This window comes from Pleurodeles waltl, chromosome 10 (genome assembly GCF_031143425.1).
Source record: "Pleurodeles waltl isolate 20211129_DDA chromosome 10, aPleWal1.hap1.20221129, whole genome shotgun sequence".
NCBI lineage: Eukaryota > Metazoa > Chordata > Amphibia > Caudata > Salamandridae > Pleurodeles > Pleurodeles waltl.
This window is the reverse complement of record NC_090449.1, coordinates 788,444,780-788,465,641: the sequence shown is the minus strand read 5'-3', so window position 1 is coordinate 788,465,641 and position 20,862 is coordinate 788,444,780. Positions and strand designations below refer to the sequence as shown.

The 20,862-nt window shown below is 44.0% G+C and overlaps 1 protein-coding gene across 4 annotated transcripts in view; it reads right to left on the bottom strand.

Moving 5' to 3' along the window:
• Positions 1-20,862, bottom strand: part of SNX10 (sorting nexin 10) — a 217,341-nt gene that overhangs the window by 75,463 nt on the left and 121,016 nt on the right. The window contains exon 2 of one of the 4 annotated variants that reach the window (XM_069211418.1): positions 1,067-1,157. The exons of the other annotated variants lie outside the window; for them this stretch is intronic. The gene's annotated coding sequence lies outside the window, so the exon portion shown is untranslated. The remainder of the gene's footprint in view (positions 1-1,066; positions 1,158-20,862) is intronic. 4 annotated transcript variants of the gene reach the window in all.

The following is a 20,862-nucleotide window of genomic DNA, read 5'->3' as shown; positions in this document are numbered from 1 at the left end:
ATGGGGCCAGCAACATGTCTCGGTTGTGGCAGGCTGCTGGAACCAGTCAGCCTACACAGATAGTCGGTTAAGGTTTCAGGGGGCACCTCTAAGGTGCCCTCTGGGGTGTATTTTACAATAAAATGTACACTGGCATCAGTGTGCATTTATTGTGCTGAGAAGTTTGATACCAAACTTCTCAGTTTTCAGTGTAGCCATTATGGTGCTGTGGAGTTCGTGTAAAACAGACTCCCAGACCATATACTCTTATGGCTACCCTGCACTTACAATGTCTAAGGTTTTGCTTAGACACTGTAGGGGCACAGTGCTCATGCACTGGTGCCCTCACCTAAGGTATAGTGCACCCTGCCTTAGGGCTGTAAGGCCTGCTAGAGGGGTGACTTATCTATACCTGCATAGGCAGTGAGAGGCTGGCATGGCACCCTGAGGGGAGTGCCATGTCGACTTACTCGTTTTGTTCTCACCAGCACACACAAGCTGGCAAGCAGTGTGTCTGTGCTGAGTGAGGGGTCTCCAGGGTGGCATAAGTCATGCTGCAGCCCTTAGAGACCTTCCTTGGCATCAGGGCCCTTGGTACCAGGGGTACCATTTACAAGGGACTTATCTGGATGCCAGGGTGTGCCAATTGTGGATACAAAAGTACAGGTTAGGGAAAGAACACTGGTGCTGGGGCCTGGTTAGCAGGCCTCAGCACACTTTCAATTCAAAACATAGCATCAGCAAAGGCAAAAAGTCAGGGGGTAACCATGCCAAGGAGGCATTTCCTTACATGGGTGTTCTTATCCTCTCTGAAATAACCAACTGGAAAACAAAGGATCAGCAGTTTCTGCAGTCATTGGTTTGTGCAGTGAATCCAGGGTAACTGATCTTGGATGCAAGAATATAACATTTCCTAGGTTTCGTAACAGAAAGTTTCTATTACATTAAGGACATGGAGGCAAGAATGATGCTTTTCTTTCTTCGTCTTTATTAAGTAGCAGCCATGTCAGAACAATAAACAACGACAAATCCCATGAACATCAGGGATAAAGTCATAAATACGCAACCAATCAGAACGTCCTTTCACCTGTTGCAGGTCCCTGTTACTACCTCATCTTCCTTCGAGCGGTGAGCAGTTTGACGGTAATCAGTAATCTTGCTTGCTCAGGTCGTTGCCTCTGAAAAAATTAAATGTGTAAGCACATCTTATATTCAAGATGTGATAACTGCTTTCAAACTGACGAAAGGATGATGCCAATAATCAAAACACAAACATTACAAATGCAACAGGAGAAATATCTCATATGAAAAGTAATTACTCACCACTAGTACGAAGATCTGACCATCAGGGAGGCATAGTCGATCCACAACCCCAGATGGGATATTCCTTGCTTCCATGTCCTTAATAGAATTGAAACTTTCAGTTACAAAAGACAGGACATTATGCATATCTATCTCAGGACCTGAGGTGAGGACTATTCTAGTTCAAAGCTTCTCCACTAACAAAAATGCCATGGAATAAAGCAGTTTAAAGTAAAACCTCTTAAAGATCAAGTCTGAAGACCAGTCCGCTGCATTCATGATATCTTGCAATCTAGCTCCCAAGGAAAAAGTCTTAGAAGCCATGGCACCCCTGGTGGAATGAACCCCAAACTGCTGAATGTCTATCCCAGCCTCCTGCATAACCCCACTTCACCCACCTGGCAATAATCAGTGAAGAGACCACTTTATGAGGTTTGGTAAGAGCAATAAGCTGCTGCTTCCCGGGGGTGGGGAAGGTGGGGAAGGAGGGAACGGGGGGTGGAGAGGGGGGGAGTAGGAGATGTAACTTCTCCGTTATGGATTCATGAGAATTCAAACTTTTCAGCACACAACATTTCTGGGAATGTGAAAAGAAAAACAGGTAAGGAATTACCCTGGGATCACTTTTCATTCTCCTACAAAGATAAAAGGTCACTCCATCAGGGGTAAAAACCTGGCCAGTGGCATCCAATGCTCTATCATCCTATCCATTAGGAATCCGTTCAGTATCAGGTGAAGGGGATTCCCTACTGTATCCCGTAGAAGAAGAGGAAGCAGGGTAGACTGATTGGAGAATTTAAAGAAGGTTCCAACTGACCTGGAAACCACAGTTGTGACCTCGAGAGGAGTGTGACAACTACCAACTCCGCCCGTTGGCGACACACCTGAGTTGACAACCTCATGATCATCGAGAAGGGGAAAAGGCATAGCCCTTCTCCAACCTCCCATTCTGTTGCCAGGGCCTTCAGATCCACTCTCCAGCTGAAAAACTTGTTCAGTTGATGGTCCAGCCTCAACGTGAAGGGGTCGACCAAGAAAGGCCCCCATCGGGACATCAGCATTTGGAAGACTACGGGGTCCAGTTTCCAGAGACTGAAGACCTTAAGGTATTGGGACTGCCAGTCCACCACCATGTTGTCGGAACCTGGGAGATGTTCGGCAGTCACCGAAAGTTTGTGCTCCAGTCAGCAGTCCCAAAAACTCCCAGCTGGATCCAGAAATTTGGAATGCATCCCCCCCCCAGGTGGTTTATGCGGCGAACTGCCTCCATGTTGTACATCTTGAGAAGGATGCTGCAGTGGACCGAATTCTTCATCCAGCATTTAACCTCAAAGGAGAAGACCAACAGCTCCAAACAGTTGATGTGGGGAGAACTCTCCAGTTCTGACCATTTCTCACCGGTGCACAAATCCCCATAGCACTCGCCCCAATCTACGTTGCTCACATCTGACTCTATGACCAGGTCCGGTTGGGATCCAAAAATAGCCAGACCGTTCCATGCTTCCATATTTGCCAGCCACCAGCAAAGCTCTTCTATCGCTTTCTCCAAAAGCAGCACATATTGGGAATACGCCAGGCCCTTCCAAAGATGAGATATCTTGAGCCACTGAAAAGCCTCTAATGGAGGGGGCCCGGAAAGATGGCTTAATTGGGAAACGATAGAAGACTGACCACCTGCGCAATCTGCCGGAGGGATGTCACCTGTCTGGCTATAACTCGAGTCAATTTGTGGCATATCTTGGACACATTCCTGGTATAAAAGACTGAGCGTGGCCTGAACTGAGTCGATCGAAAATCCCAAGAAAACAAGGGACTGAGTCGGTGCTGAAACTGACTTCAGCTTGTTTAGAAGACAACCCCATGACTTGAGCAGGAATAGTGCCCATTGAAGATGTACCCGAAGAGTTTTCTGATTGTGGTTTATCGAGAGGAGATCGACCAAGTAGACTATGAGTCAGACACCACTGGCTCTGAAGGGATTCCATCACTGGGCGGAGGAGCTAGGTGAAGCACCACAGAATGGATGCCAGACCAAAGGGAAGAGTTGCGAACTCGTAAGTGACATGACACCACTGGAACTGGAACTCGTCCACTAGGAACAAGATGCTGAGGTAACCCTGAGGCTGAGGTGATGAGTACCACAGCCCCTTTGGCCATCACTTTGGCATCGACTAAGGGTGACTGCTAGGTGGAAAACCGAAGTCAGGAAGGAGCCTGGTATTGGATCAGGCAATCGTAAACATCTATCCGATACCCCTGAACTGTCTGCAATACCCAGGCGTCTGATGTGAGGGCCTGCCAATTGGGAAAAAACTGTCAGCCTGCCCCAAAGCCGCACTTCTGCAACGGGAACTACACTCACCATGTGAACCGCCTTGCTGTAATCAACCTCTGGAAGCACTTCTGGAGCCTCGCTGTCTGAGGTATCCCCGGGTAGGGTAGAAACCTGCAAATCTGGACTGGTCCTGCTACTGGGGGTGGCAAGAGGCTGAGCCTCGGAAAGAGGCTTTCTGTCCACAGCCAGCCAAGCACCCCCTACCACGATCGGCCCTGGAAAAAACCCGGGGAGTGAAGATCTTCTTAATAAATGATTGAGCCTTGTCGAGCGAGGCAAAAGTGGCTACGAATTTACTAAGTTCTTTGATAAAGGGCTCACCAAGGAGACCCCCTTGTGCCACTGGACACTCCTCTGAAGTAGCCAGGTCTCACAATTTAGGGTTTACCTTGATTAAATGGGACCGCCGACACTCTGTGGAAATACATAGTTGGTGTTAATCAGGAAGATAATCACCCTGTGTGTCCATCCAGAGAGGAGGTCAGAGGAAATCAGGGCCCTGGAAGACCTAGTGTCCTCTGCCATGTCTAGTATCTTAATTAAGAGGCCCGCTAAGTCCAATAATTTGTCCTGATAGGAGCGGCAGGAGTGGTTGATCCCTTTTTGGGGTTGCAAATATATTTCACAAGGAAGGTTGCCATGTGAGGGTCAATGTCTGGAGGGAGGGCTAACTTGTCTGCCAACGATGGGAACTCCGCGCAAAGGCGGTTTTGTACCTCTTTGTCGAGGGGTTTGCACAAACTTTCCGCTACATAGGCGGCCACTTTATCCGCCAGTCAGAGGAGCGAGGGTGGAGGAGCAGGTTGGAGTCCAACATGCCTGATTCCCAGGCTGCTAGGGGGGCGGAATAGTCAGTGGGGGGAGATGGGGTGGGGAATGCCGGGCACGGGCTCCAGAGTCTACCCGATTCAGGTTCACCATCAGAAGGAGGGAGTTGAACGTCCCTGGCGAATGGGAACAGTATGGGCCCCTGGGTCGCGTCCATAGTGGAGTTAGAGGGGCCAGCTGGCTCAATGGCTGCTTGGTCTAGGAAAATGCGCTTGAGCCGGGCAAAAGTGTCCAGATCTACGTCGGTGCGCTTCCTCAAGGGCATTGAAGTCTCGGGTATGCCTGAACGTTGGAGGGGTAGGAGCCCCTTTGGGTCTGCCCTCAGTTCGAGGGATTTAGGTATTGTGCTGCGAGGTTGATAAGCTTCCTCTCCAGCAGCACCATAGCCTTCAGGACTGCCTTATGGATAAAAGCATCCATGACATCACAAAAATGTTTATCAATGAGGAGGTAGGTATTGGCCTCCTCCTCTGTAAAGGATTCATCTATTTCCCGTATGCTGGGGGATAGTTTATGGGGCAAAACATCAACTTTTTTTTTGGGTGGGGGGTGTCTCAATGGCACCTGATAGGTAGGGTGGGGGACACTGCTGCCTTTCTATTAGCAGGGTATTGTTATCACGCAGTGGTTATCAGTCAGGGACTAACCAACTGCCAAAAGTGAGCCGGGGGGGTGTCCTCCCGTGATCTAGCGCTATGGCGCACAGAGATGAGGTTAAACCTTGTATACAATTCAATCACTTGAGGCACCGGCCTCTAATACAGACCCTGGTCGGGGCTTCACTATTGTGGACTGGCATGGACAGGCACGAACAAGTCAATCACTTGAGGCACCAGACCTTCAATACGGACCCTGGTCGGGGTGTCACTAGCTCGCACTGGTGCAGAGAAAAGAGACAGCACTTGCACGAGGCAAGGTCACTGCACGGCAAGCTCTTGCGGGTTAATACAGACACCGTGGAGCATTTAAGTCCAGACTTGCGGGCAAACGGCAGGCCGCAGGGTTAGCTTTTCGTGAGCTGTCACTTCGGAATGATGTTTTAACAGCGCACTTAGAGGACCTCATCGCCCGGCAAGGTGGAGCCTCGCCGTGACGTGCGGATTCCCCCCAAGCAGTCTCGCGACGTAGAAGCAAACGGGCTTCTGCAGGAGGGTGCTGAAAAGTGAAAACAGTGTCAACTATTGTTAATACAACAAAAAAGCACAATGTAGAAAACGATGGCACTTATCGGACGGCTGTGAGGAGCAGCGATGAAAGATGAAGAGGATGCAGTAAGAAGACCTATAACAGGCAAAGGTAATTCTGATTGGTTGCTGATTTATTACTTTATCCCTGAAGTTCCTGGGATTTGTAGTTGTTTATTGTTCGGACATAGCTGCTATTTAATAAAAGTGAAAAAAAGAAAAGCATAATCCTCGCCTCCGGTCCTGACAAAGAATTCATTGCCCAGCCACTAGAAGTTCAGTGGGTAAAAAAAAAAAAAAAAAACACAACACACAAGATGCTGGAATGGTTCTTGTGGATCTGGACAGCAGACATACGGAGTTAATTATTAAAGTGGAGACCAAGAACAAAGACTGACATAGGGTGGCTCCAAAATCCAAGGAAATTTTGTCAGTGCGGATTGAGGACTCCATGGAGATCACTGCCACATTCATGGACTGTGATGAAGAGTGGACGGGGGTGTAAGGTGTTTACATTTGCAAACCATATTTACAACAAGTAGGGAACAAGGAGGAATTAGAAGGGGATCTTGTCACCTCCCAAATGATTAGATCGACTCTTAAAATGAGATGAGGTAACCTCCACCTTTAAGGATGACAGGGAAGTTACCCTATCTAGTCCAAAAAACCTTGCAAGAGGAAACTTTTTTTAGGTTTTGATAGGGAATCTCACTTAGGTATCATTCTAGACAATCATTCTTTATTTGGATGTTTTGTGTGTGTAAAAACCTTCAAACACTCATGCACACTTACATACATTCCTTCTCAGGGAACCAGTGGCTTGTCCAGGATTAGGTAAATTTATTGCCGTGGTAGGTAGGCACACTTAATTTCATCCTTGTCACAGGGATGTTCTTTGTGTAATAACCTACAAATACTGAATCACTACCAGATACAAGTATTGTTGATAGGGATCTTCTGGTCCTGACGAAGGCCAACTAACTGGTACTGGCAATTTGTGGCCATAACATGTAGACCAGTGAATCAAAAGCATTAAATAGCTCCCCACTTCCACCAGGTACAATCCAAGTATCGCCCTTTCTTTTACTCTTAGGGTAACCACTAATAAAGCAAAAGCACAGGATGCCCTCTAGATAAATTTATTTGTGCCTGATTCCTACAATATCAAAAGCTCCCTCAAGCTGGTTAAGCCCATCCAGATGTACCATCATTTGGATGAGGGACTCTATGATGAAGTATGCCACGAATAATTTGTGAAAGAGTCCATTTAAAAACCTTAGAAGGATTTTCTACTTCAAGGATGGGGCGCTTTCCTGCCAACCTATAGGGAGCATCCTTTAATGAGCCCATTCTCAAAACTTCGGACTGCTGAAACATTTTGCGTAGTCCCAAGTACATTTACGCCTAAAGGTGGGTGTAGTTGTAGTGGAAATCATTGATATATTTTCTAACGGGATTCAGTTTGAACTTTCTCTTGGCAGGAAGACCAAGCCAATGTGATTCCATGATAAATCTGCTCTATAATAATGTATCACTTTACTAAGCAAAAAATCTTGAGCTCTATTGGTTGAGTTGCCAGTTTCTTTTTCTTTACTCCAATCTCCTTTTATCAAAAGAAAAGCCTTTTTGTGGGGCAGAATCATAATCATCTTTGTGTATAGAGCAGAGATAAAGAGTTTAAAATGTAATCTGTACTCTAGAGATTGCAGGATGTTTACAGAGAATGTGGGTGGTGTATGATTTCCTTGTATTTTTCGAAATTCTAAAGTGTGTTGATTAAAAATGATGTAAACCTAAAACTATCAAACATTTCAAAATTAACTGAAAAGGAGAATCCAAACAAGCAGGCAAAACAAGAACATGAAAGCGTAACTTCCACATTGTGTCTAGACTTTCCAGATTTAATCCAGTCTAGTTCCAATTTTACCAACAGTAAGCAAAGTGCCCTATGCCCCAAAAAAGTGATGTTCTGCATGTTCACAAGCTATGGATTGCATTATATTTTGAGGTATCTGGTTTTGGACGGAGCGTTCTGGGTATTCTGAGTTGATCAGATGGTGGTGGATTGGTTCTCTGAAGCAACTCGCTGGGGTTGTTCCTAATATGTTAATAAAAAACCTAGCACTGCAGAAAGAATTCCTGTTAAATGCCGGCGATGAGTAGACCCCTAGCAAAGGCCCCACTTACTATATTCATTTATATGGGCAAGGTACAATTTTACAACCTGCAATCTATTGGTTATTTAGCGATCTTTCGTCAGCAGTCACCCAATCAGCATCGATCACAATCCTTTGAAGTATCTTTCTGCTCCCTCTTGGGGTCATAAAGGCAAATCTCCACTGAAGCAATGTTGAAGAACCATTGCTGCTTCACATGACCACAACAATTGGGATGGACCTGTGGCTCACATACCTGTGCATACCTGTCATAACACCTCTTTGACATCGTCATTCTACACGATGAGGCCTGCAAGTGCTCGTTCACACAGCATAACCTATGCATAGCGACAATATTTGTATAACTTGTCATCCAGTTTGTCTTATATTTGAGTTAAAATGTGGGTAGAACAACCTTTAACATTAATTCCAATGAAAACATCCTTTAATTTCCTGAAAAACCACAAATGAACTAGCCAGAATGGAAACCACATTAATAATAACTCCACCACTGAGGATTACACCAATGCAGAGTTTACTCCCATCTTGGTCTTGAGGGTCTAAGACTACACAACCAGATGGAGAAAAAAAGTAGATAACTTACTGAAAGGGATGTGTTTTCCAATGCATGAGATGACTTGGACAATAATTTCGTGTTTTCAGTTTGTTTTGCTGTCGTCCACTATATATTTTTTCAAAGACATAAAGGGAAATCTACATCTGTAGCTCACTATGTTGCTGTGTTTAAAAAGTTTGCATTTTCGTAACAATTTGCAGCATGTGTTTATCCAACACAAAATTGGCATGTGCATCAGCAACCTTAGTGTACAAGGCAGTTTGTGGTGAAAGGTGACTCGTTTAAAAGAATGCTGTAGCAAAAGACAATAAGGGAGAACTGTCAAAGATGGGCTAAAGCTGCACTGGGTAATGCTCTTAAGGATTCCCAATACAAAGTGACTCATGAGACATCTTACTCTACTAAGAAAAAGGACAAAAGCTTTCCAATGTTCAACAACAGTGGGTTGGCTCAAATCTCATAAGCAGAAAAACATGCACTAATTGTTCAGGATGCTATAGATGTGGGACCATGGATCATTAGGACCATGATACATGATGTCCAGCTACAAGGCGATGATTTAACAACTGTGACATTGTGGACAACTTTAGGAGGATGTGTAGGAAACAAAGGAATGAGTTTCAAGTTAAATTTATAGTAGAGAATTCAAACTCCTCTTCTGAGTGCGATGAGAGTAATGAAGTGTGTGTTGTGTCCTATAGGTAGATACTAGAGTTCACGGTTTGAATGTTTAATCATTAAGCAAGTCTATTATTGTTTATGTAAGGAGGTGTGCACCCACTGCTATAGTAGCAGACTCAGGCTTGCCTTACACTTCAGTGTGTAGATCTGTCTGGATTGGCAAGTTCAAAGATGTGATTGGTGAAGATTTAGAACCATCAGCCATATCTCCAGTAAGCTTTACTGGTTAACCAATACCTATGGTTGGTTACAGAACTGTGACCTTTGCTTTTATGGTAGAAAACAAGCCCTGGGTAAACTGTATGCAGCAGAGAAGAGACCACCCACCTCAGTACAGTGGATCAAAGAGCATTAAACCCTAATAGTGATGGTCAAGTATTCTTCTTGATTAACAATAACAACTTTGCTGAGGAGATTTGTAAGGATTTTCCTAGAGGGTTTTCGTGAATGAAATGAAATACCGTTTCTATAGCGCCTGCTCACCCAAAGGCATCTTGGAGCTGAATAAACTAGACCAGAGCAGGCAGAAATCTATTACTGTGGAAAGGGCCGGGGTTTAAAAAGCCTCCTGTAATATGAGTGATTCTCCATGACCTTGATGTGCTTTTGTATAGAATTCCAGAGCTTGGCTGGCACCAGGCAGAAGGCTCTGCCATCCCATCTGCAGAGTTTTATTGAGAAAACAGACACATCCTTATTCCCCGCTGATCTAAGATGTCTTCTGGGAGTACAGCAATTAAACAGGAATTTCAGCAATGCAGGTCCGATTCCATATAGGGTCTTGTGCGTGATGCAGAGGGCCTTATAGATGGATCAGTTATGGACCGGTAGCCAATGCAAACCTTTCAGTGCTTCTGAAACAGAATGATGTTTGGGAATTCCCAGAATGAGTCTTGCTGCCACATTCTGAGCCACTTGCAGTTTCACACCAAATGCCTTGTTAACACCCAAAAAAAGACATTCACAATAGTCCAAGCACATGGCTATTAGTCCTTCAGTGACAATTTTCCATTCAGACAGTGGAATGAACAGAAAGATTTTTTTAAACATTTTGATGATAAAGAAACACATAGATGTCATCTGTTTGATATGGGTTTTAAAAGAAATAGCTTCATAAAAATCCATGCACAAATTAGATGTGCTGTTAACGGGTTGCTGTACTGAGGCCAGCTCTGATGCCCTCCAAATTTGTGACCAGATGTTCCACATGCTGCCATTTATAAGGACTTATGTCTTCTCTCGGGTTACTTTTAGATGGTTATTCCTCATCAATTATTAAACTCTTTCATGCAGTCCTACAACTTATTGGCTCCCATGCATGAATCTTTACAGATGTTACTCACAATCTGTGTGTCATCAGCGCAGGATGAAACTATGATCACACCAGCTCTGCCAACAATATCATGTAGAGATTAAACATTGTTGGACTGAGAGATAAACCCTGTGGAACACCACAGGGAAAGAGAAAGACTGATCTATATGGCTTACATAACAGAGATTGTGCTCTGCCTGCAAGAAGGAGGAGGGAAGCCTCAGAGACATCTGAGACACTAACACAGAGTGGACCATAGTGATGAAAGCTGCAGACAGGTCCAACAGGATCAAGTCAGATAAGCCTTCGTTATCCAGAATCGCTCTCAACTAATCAGCTACTATTGTCAGTATTGATTCCATACTATGTCCTTTCCTGAAACCAGCCTGGGAAGTATCTAAAAGATTGTGACTTTTCTTAACTGGTGACAGTTCTCTGGAAGAGATGGAGTAGTGGGCAGTATCCACTATAGAATTATATGAATGGAGGTTTTCAAGCCTGTTGTACACAAGGTACACTCCTCTTGCAATCAAAGACTAACTTGTTGAAGATTTAGAGAAGCTAAGAAGAGAACCTAAATGAAACTACTGATGCACTGGTCGTGGCCAGAGAGGCCAAGGGCAAAGTTAGGCTTTGCATAGATTTGAGAGCTCTGCAAAATGGCATTCTTGTTGAAAAGATTCCCCTGCCTGAAACCAGTGAAATGTTGACGGTGACTAAGGGAGTTAAATAGTTCTTGTTTCTCGATTTAACTTTGGCATATCATCAGATTCCGTTTCATCCAGACAGTAAATGTTAGACAGCGTTCTTCACACTATTTGGGTGTTATCAATTTGTACGGATGCCGTTCAGGCTGACTTCATCAACTGCAATCTTCCAGCAATTAATGTGCCAACCTTTTCAAGATTCAAGTGGGGGTAATTTTTTTCAAGATTACATTTTAGTCATGGGAAGAAATGGGTAAGAACAGGATTGTGAAAGCAATAAAAAAAAAAAGTTCTGCCCCATACTTCGAAGGATGATGCCAGATCCTTTCTTGGATTAACAGAGTTTCACGGCAAGTTTGCACAAAAAGTTGCTTTAAAAAAATAAGACGACTAAAAACACGCAGAAAGGTTTATACAAATATCACCACCAAAGTATGTTTTGAGAGTGTTAAGAATGACATTTGCAAAGCAGGTTCCTCACAAGGTTTTGACCGGAATATTAGGAGCATTTTTACAGATATCAGGAATTGATTAGGTGCAGTGTTGTTTCAAATTGCAGGCAATGTTCATGAACTTACCATCTCCTTCGCATCAGGCTCGCTTACTCCACCAGAATAAAAAAGTTTAAACTAGAGAGAGCGAGCTAGAGGTTGGCCAATGTGAGCGGCATAGATACATTCAGGGAGTATGTGTGGGGTTTTGAGTTTTTAATTTGTACTGATGACAAACCTCTCAGCAAGATTCTATGCTGAGAGGCACTCCACGCACCACTAGGATGTCTGTGAGATTACTGGATTTCAATAGTAGGGTTTAGTATGTTCTACGAGCCAAAAACAAGGTTGCTGTTTTCCTAGTCTACCCCTACTGCTTGTGAGTGAACATAACCCTAATGTGTGGGAAGAGTTTTCTGTGACTGTTGTGGAAGCGGACAGTGTGGAGGCAATTAAGAAGGTGCAGTGGGGCGATGGCTATAGCATGGACGTGTTTTGTGTAATGTGCATGAGTTTGGAACATGGCCTTACAAAAAGATTTGGAGTCAACTGTGAGTAATTTTGAGAAATTAAGGATATATTATCTGTGGACCGGGAGGGTTCTTTTTGAGAGGTGCCAGAGTTATTCTCCCAAAATTACTGAGGGGCAGGTTTCTGGAAATTAGCAGTAACTATCACTTAGACATAATAAGGAGCACAAGAAGGGTTAAAGCATTTTACTAGCAGCCTGGATGGATGTGGAGAGATTTGTGTGGAAAGTTGCAAGGCTGACAAAACCCAGCTAATCTGTAGGCCTCCTTTATGCCCCTCAGAATACACTGAGATTCTGTGGGAGAAGTTGGCTACAGATATTTTATGGCCCGTTATGGATCACAATCGTGTGGCTAATTATGTCATTGTGTTGTTGGATTTATTTTCAAAGTGGCAAGAAATGTGTATTGCTAAGTTTTTGGATGAGTTGTTCCTGTGAGAAGAAATACAGAGGTCAATTCTCGGTGACAAACAGCCACAATTTGTATCTAAGTTAGTCAAGAGTTACTTGTTTAGGAATGGTATTACGTGAAAACATATCTTTATACCATCCTTCTGGGAACTGTGCTGTTGAGCTTTTTAACAGGAATATTGTGGAATTGTACAACTGGACATCAATAGTGGCAAAACATGGTATTATGAGGTTTTGAAGATGACCTGGGCAGATCATCTCACTCCCACCTTAACAGGACACAGTCCCTTTACATTGCTGACCGGGAGAGAGCCTTTTACTAAGAATAATGTTGCATGGAAGTCTGGGGAGAGACATGATGATTTGTCCCCCAGTGTTTATAGGGAGAACGTCAAGAAAGATCAGGCACTCTACAAAGAAAATTTTGACCAGAAGATGGCTTTAGAGAATCAAAATTGGAGATGGGTTGTTTAGGTCAGAGTGAAGAGGAAAGTTGGGTGTAAGAAGAACAGTATAAAAGGTTTTATGAGCCTTTGAAAGTAGTGCAATTGTTTACTAAATGTGTTAAGTTGAGTGATGGAATCTGATCAAGATTGCCAGACTGGTGTGAGGATATGTGTGAGGTAATATGCAATTATTGCAGGTGGTTCCTAGAAGAGGATTCAGATGTTGTGGAAGATATCCAAGTGGGTTCAAGTGTTCATCAGTAATAGGGGTTGAATGAGTGTACATCTACTGAGGAGGTGTTTGAGTGAAACGTCTTTCTGCTGGAAGACATTTCACAACTAAGGCTGGAAGAATAGTCAACATGCTATGTAAACAGAAAGACTGTTGTGTCATTTAAGGGTTTAATATAACATGGATTGATTCTAACCATTTTGTTCCACACACATTTTTTATTATTGTCGTTGAAGGAGGGGGAATGTGTTGTGTTGAATGTTCACAAGCTATGGGGAGCTTTCTATTTTGAGGTGTTGGGTTCAGGGTGGAGTGTGGAAGGGGATCTGGGTTGATCACTTGGTGGTGGATTGTTTTCCTGAAGCAGCTCACTGGGGTTGTTCCTGTTAACTTAAAGAAGTAACACTGTGGAAAGGATTCATGTCTTACACAAAGTTATTTACTGTAATGTCTGAGCTGGCATTGGTTTGGGTAAGCTTATGTATTGCTTGGTGGAATGTTGAGTGGTAGACTGACGAAAAGGGAGAAGGAGCCTCAGATTGGCTTTGGATAAGGCTGGCAGTTTGAAATGATTTTACCGAAGTTTCACACCTCCTATCCTTTGCTCTTTTGTACTTGTATTTTTATCAATAAAATCCTTACTTTGAACGTATCTCAGTCTATGGCTGTAGCTTAATGGAATACCTGCTCACCAGAAACATCTGAAGCGCCCAATAGCTAAGCAGTCATGGAGGACCTTTTAGGGGGATAAGGTTAGGGACTTCTTGTAACAAAACTTCATTTCAAGCACCAATTTTCTAAGAAACAAAAGCTGTGCAACATTCTCACAGACAATAATACAATGGACACAAATTGGTTTTCATCCAGCTACAGACAAAGTAATAAAATCAGAGTTCACACTCCCTCAAGAAAACAGTCATATACCTACGACATGCAAAACAATAAGCACCATTTCAACATTTACCCATATAACCAAAGTGAATTAGCAGCATGAAAGATATCAGAGGCTAAGAGTTGCATACAAGAACAGCATCCAAAAAAATTACCGAGTGGGGGTCAAGGCTATCTTATGAAACAGACCCCAACAAGGAAGATATTTCCCAACCCCAGTCTTGCGGTACAGACACTCAAAAAGGACCAATACCCAACATTCTCAGAAACAGAAGACAGTGGGAGGAGGCAGCTAAGATGGTCAAGGGCAGAAAAGAGGCAAGCCCACCAGCCAGGACATGAGAGGGCACCTCTTCCAAATGTGAGGAGAAGAGAGGAGCACTCGACTGAAGTGATCAACATGGATACTTATCCAGATTCACATGAAGCAGCCAGTCTAACAATACACCTGCCTTTGTAGTCATCTAAGAATATATGACACCAGAGAGCCAACAGCCAACATGGACAAACTGGAAGCACAAACGTGGCTATCCTGATGCATATACAAGCACAAAGATTGCACAGCCTACCTGCCACCGTAAAGACCAACCTGGTCTGAAATGAAGGACAGCAGAATTATGTAAAAGTGTTTTCAGTTCTGATGTTTCTCCTTTGCCCTAGTAATCATAGGCATCTAAGTGTGTTGGACAGAGACACAAGGTGATCGTAGTTAAACTTTGCAAAAAGTAAGTAGGAGGTTGTTGCTCTTTTTTATCCCAATCTCTTCCACCTCTCTACAAGTGCTTTGTGTGTTGTGATGTACACCTTCCAAAAGGTAAAGACCCCCAATGCTACTGTTCCTGTAGAGCTCTATCTCTGCAGGCACTGGCAAGTTGCTCACTCCCCAGCGACAGGCCCAGAGACAGAATCTCACAGCAGAACTGCCATGGCAGTCTGTCAACTTTATTCCCATGGAAACACTTCACACTGAAGTGTATCAGAGCAACACTCATCAGTTTTCCATCCAGCGAGCTATTTTCATCAATTCCAGTCAAAGAACTTCCCGTGGTCATGAGTTTCTCTAAAAACTCTCAAGTGTTTATGAGCCACACTGAACATTTCAGACTCCTGTTTGGAGTTATGTCACGGAATAAAGATTTCTCTTGATTAGGATTTCAAGATTAAGACACTGCATTGTCCTCTTTTTGCAAAAAAAAAAAAAAGACTTGGGATGCAAGCATCTTTACTAATCAACAGGTAATGAATATCAGCTTTTCCAAATAAAAATCAACACACACACACTCTGCAAAACGGGGTGGGGGGGCACTACATTCTAGAGATCAGACTAGAGTTTCTTGTATAGCAACTATGATCAGCTCAATTTCAGATTCTTTTAGGGCCGCTGCAAAGGACTGGTTATTCATATCTGAAAACTACAGATATGGGCAAGAGGGACGAACTAAAGAGGAAATACTTGATGCAAAAGTTCGATGTAATAATGGGCTTGTGTAGCTGGTAGTTGGCATTACCTGGATAAACTGGGCAGTGAACAGTTCCCCAGTCTGTTGGGGAGGTCCCACGGGGTATGTGACCATACAAGAAGGTATGGTGCAAATGACTCCGGGGAAATCTGTAAATGGTTCCCACCTAAATGTGGGGATAAATGGCATCTCTTCTACAGACTCTACACCTCCAAATCCACCTTGATGCTTGTAGCAGAAGGCAAGTCAAAGAAAGCACATATAGTATCTACCTTGACTTTGGAATTTCCCTTACATACTTTGAAACCTTACTCGTTCACTTGGCCTCTTCTGGGGTGATTGCATCTTCTACTAAATGGTCACATTTACAGTCACAACATTTTTTCGTAATTTCCTTTGCACTGAAAATGGCTGTCCTATAATCAACCACAGCACAGTTCACAGAATAACGGAACGGCTAAACCAACTTTGAAATCTTGCTTGTTTGTTAACACTGAAGGGCAAGGACTTCACTTCTTTAGTCCAAGTTTTGGAGTATGTTAAACCACATAAGTTACTTTCAGCGTAATAAGTCTCATTCTAAGACTAACTTGAACTGTCAGATACTTTGCAAATAGGTAGCAGACCAAGCAAATTAAAATAAAACTGCCATACTAGGGAACCGTGCTATTTTCACTCTAACGGCAGCCCTTAAGTTAACAAATTCTGTCAACTAGAAAATAGTGGTTTTCACGAACAGGATGCTGTCAAACAAACAGACTGTGTTAAAGTTGGTATTCATAAATCATTTCTTTCACTTACAATTTATTCATCTTCTGTTCTCTTTTTCCGTTATCATTTGATATGTTGACAAGTTCTAAATTTAAGAACAGCTATAGTATATGCTATTCTTTCTATAACCTAAAGATTTTCTAATCACCGATGCCTTCTGTAGTGTATGAACCACTACAACGTACATACCTTTTACTGTGATCTACAAAATATAAATACAACGTTGAAAAAGAAGAACATAACAATGACATGTTCACGATTACATTTTTGGCAGTTACTAAACATCAGCAATATGAGTCTGAGTAAAGCAAACTGAATATGTTCAAGCACCCTTCTAAACAAAGTGAAGCAGTAAAAACAATTTGTCACCATGATAGTGGAAAGCAGGCAACAACTGTTCAATATAAGGAACAGGCTGGAACCAGAACAATTGCTTACAAAGCAGGAGGTAATAATGTCCAGTTGAACTTGAAACCACAGCTAATGCTCTATACACAAGACTACGCCAACTGCAAAAACAAATGAAATGAAGCCAACACTCCGAGTTGGAGTGTAAACGCTGGAGTGTTTGTCACGTTCACAACTCAAACACTGATAGAGGCATTCCCAATGAGGTTGCCTCCCTTCACCTAGAGTAAAAGAATATACCACAGACACTCGTATTTTCTAGAATGACACCAACCTCAAAAACAACCTCAACTGAGTCAGAATTAAGCGGCCACCACCCACCATAGTAAGTTATTGAAACTAAATATTTATATAGTCACAAACACGAGGAAAGGAATAAAAACACAGGCCAGGACCTGTGACTCACACCTATACGTAGGCAACCTGGGAGAGGGGCACGCAGCCCCCTTCCTGGGCAAACTATGGTCTGGGGGACCCATCCCACGGGGCCACTCAATTACTAAAAAGGGATGGGGGCTGCATGGCCCCCCTCCCTGGGCCATCTTTGGCCGCAGGGACCCCCTCACTAATTGTATTCCACATGTTGCTGTTATTTTATGAATATTGTTGTACAAGATGTCATTACTTATGTAGTACGTGGGGTAAGTAGCAGAGCATAGCAAGGGCGCAAGTTATACTTACCTTTGGGCACGAGTTACAGCTTCCTGAGATAATTATAACTATAACTGTTGAAGTTCTATGGTTTTGTGCATGTAAAATTTGTAACTACCTATAACGTCCCTTTAAACTTTGTTTTTTTTCAGTAAATTTCTAGAGTTTCTTTAACGTTAAGGAATATTTAATTACCTTAGGTTAATCCAATCCCTCAGCATTTGGCAGTGAGCAACAGAGGATGGCCAGGCCCTGCAGTCAACCCCCTGTAGGCCTGCGCAGGCACAGAATTTTGCCACAAGCAGTGGGGGTTACCCGTAGGGCCTGGCCTCCCTCATAAGAACCCAACCCCATGCCCATAGACTTTGGCTATGTGCAGATAGAGTTGGCAGCACGGCCTGGCCAGCGGCCAACCCCCTGCAGACAGCCAACCCAACTCCAAGAGTTGGTCGGCCACAGGGCCTGAGCTGGGGCCTGGCCCTCCAGCCAACCCCCCGCAGAAACCCACCCAAACGCCTTGCACGGCCTTTGGCTGCGCTCTGCAGGGGTACGGCTGCAGAACCAGAGCCTGTGACCCACCCCCATATCTAGGCAACCCAGGAAGAGGGCACACAGCGCCCCTTCCTGGGCCAATTATAGTCTCCTGGGGCCATCCAATTACTAAAAGGAGAGGGTGGCTGCACGGCCCCCCTCCCCAGGCCAATTTTGGTCCCAGGGACCCCATATCCCACCAGGGCATGGCCAATCAGTGAAATGTCGATTTCTGCCCCAGGGACCCAATCCTCCGAGACCTGGACAGTTAATAAAAAGGGAAAGGGTCTGCGTGCCCCCCCCCCCCCCCAGCCCTTCCTGGGCTGATTTGTCCCCAGGGACTCAATCCCTGGGGGGGAAGGGGTGTGTGTGTAAGACACACACCACACACATACACAACCCCAACCCCCCTGCAGCAGTTAGTTAAGACCACATTTCTATAGAGTGTCTTTTTTGGTTTGCTAATAACTGTCGGGTTTGCTGAAATGCTGAAACCTAGAAAAAAAAGGTCTTATATCCACCTTAGTGTCTTCCTGAAAAGTTTTGGGGTGATCTTTCGGCAGGGGGCAAGAAAAAGGGAGAGGGGGGTCCCGAAACATGTTCCCACCCGAAATAATTTCTGTAGGAATATTAGACACAGCTACAGCCAAAATGGCTGAACGGAATTACACCAAATTTGTCAGAAACACAGATCTTTGTCCAGAAAGCGTGCTTTTTGTGATTTAGTGTAAATCCGTTCAGTAAGTTTTGAGAAATATAGTGTTAAAATGTATGTAAATTTCACCACGTGGAGGATCCACAGAGCCGACAGATCTAAAAATAAGATCCGAATATCTGCCACCACATCAAAAAATGTGATGGCAGGGCAATCACTTTATGCATTAGGAATTTAGTCCTCTGTTCTGTTCCCACGTCACATCAGCCGACTGACTGGTCGAAGATGAAGAATGCTTGCGCTTTTTTGACTTCTCCTTATGCTTACCTGAACTTCCTGAGGATTTAGAGTGGGACAACGAGGTGTAGGGGCTCCGCGACCGGTCTTGGGACCTTCCTCTTGACCAAGACCGGGAGTGACGCGGAGCTGACCGCTGGGCCGCAAGTAGATTTAGGGACCACTCCCTCAAAGCTTTCAGATTCATGGCCCGGCACACGGAGCATGACTTTGGGCCATGGTAGTGCTCCAAACACCACAGACAAATGAGGTGCGGATCCGCCACGGACATCATCCAATGACAGGAGTCTCAAGGCTTGAATCCAGTCTTCCAGGACAACATCTTGACACACCAGTGTAAAAAAAGCCCTTGACTAAAGTCGAAAAGTCCTGTCAGAAAATGACTCAGGGGTAGGTCTTCTTTGGATATGCACGAAGGCAGGAGCAGGAGGAAAAGAACTGATGTCGGCGCCAAGGTGGCGCCTATATAGGTCCTGCAGCATCATATCTGGCAGGCACAACGCCAACGACGGATGCAGAACTGACTGACCCACCTAACGGCGCGCAGGGGTACGCTCGAGACAAATCTCTGGATCCAGACCGACGCCTGGGGGAAAGTCAAATGGGAAGGAATCTGCAACTAGAAGTTTTTATCAGATACAGTGTGTCTTGCATATTTTAAAAAGGGTTGTCAGTTGAAGGATATTATTATACTCTGGGAAGGCCTGGCTCATATGAGGGTTCTTATAGGATCACTAGTAGAAAAATGAGGCATATTATAATTACCGGCCAAAGAGGGTGAGGACTAGCTGCTACAGAACAGAGCAGGAACCAGCTGTAAACAGGCCAGACGTTATCTGCTGGAAGTATAATAGGAATATCACATTTGCAACAGGCTCAACACGGGTTGAACTCTGGGAGCTGTCAGGTTCAGGTGCCCTTACCCATTTACAATGATTATACCTATAGGAAATATAGTCCAACTAAGAACCCCCAGCAGGGAATGGCTAACGTCACGTATGCACAACATACCGTGCGGGAATATAGGAACATTCATGCAGGTGGTGAAAAAATGTTGGAGGATTTTGGAAATAAAAGGTGCTTTTAGATTTGGACACTGGAGATCCCAAAATAGCAAAATATTTATGGTAATGTTCCTAAAATATCGAGCAGAACACAAGAGAACAGTGAGAATCTGATCAATAAAGTTATACACTGGATCCAGTACGTCAGGCACCGTTGTTCTATTATTAGCTCAGATAGCTGCGAGATGTTGTCATTATAAAAATGAATTTGACTATATCACCCTCAAAGTAGCTAACGACAATCTTTGGATAGGTCTGGTGAACTTGGACCAGCATAGCAGATCCAGCTTAAATTAAATTTCTCTGAAGGAAGATCTGTGCAAAGCGATAGGACCAACAGGCCCTGCAGTCATCAGTTACAATCTGATCAAGGGGGGGCATATTGATCACAATACGGTCAGAGCTGAACCTAGAGGATGCTTCTTAAAGGACAAGGGGTTGTCACCTCTAACCTTGAGATCTAGAATAGAGGGTGCTGTTCCTCCAGTACCACAGATTTACACATGAACTCAACTGAGATCAGAACAGAGGGGAAGCAATCCCTAGTAAATCAAGTACAGAGAGCTATTAAGACCCCAACAAAGTTAAAGATACTGTCATGGAACGTAGCAGGATTGAGTTGATCTATATACAACATTCAAGCCCCTGGAGGAGATGGCTATATCTAACAGAGAAAGAGGACGAGGAGAGGGGTATCCCTAGCTTGAGTCTCACTCATTTTTACTAAAGATACGAAGATACCAATGCAGGTTGAGTCCTTGACATTAAAATACAATCTACGAGCTTGCAGTAGCCGTACTTCCTCCAATCAAGGGGCTAGTCATACATTTAAAAGGGCATTCTGTAGGTCTAGTATTGATTACATTCTCCTAGACAGATCCTTGTGCCCCCTTAACAGGCATGGCAGTTATTGAAAGGGTGGATAGTGATCATAACGCCTTAGCCTTGGATTTGATACAAA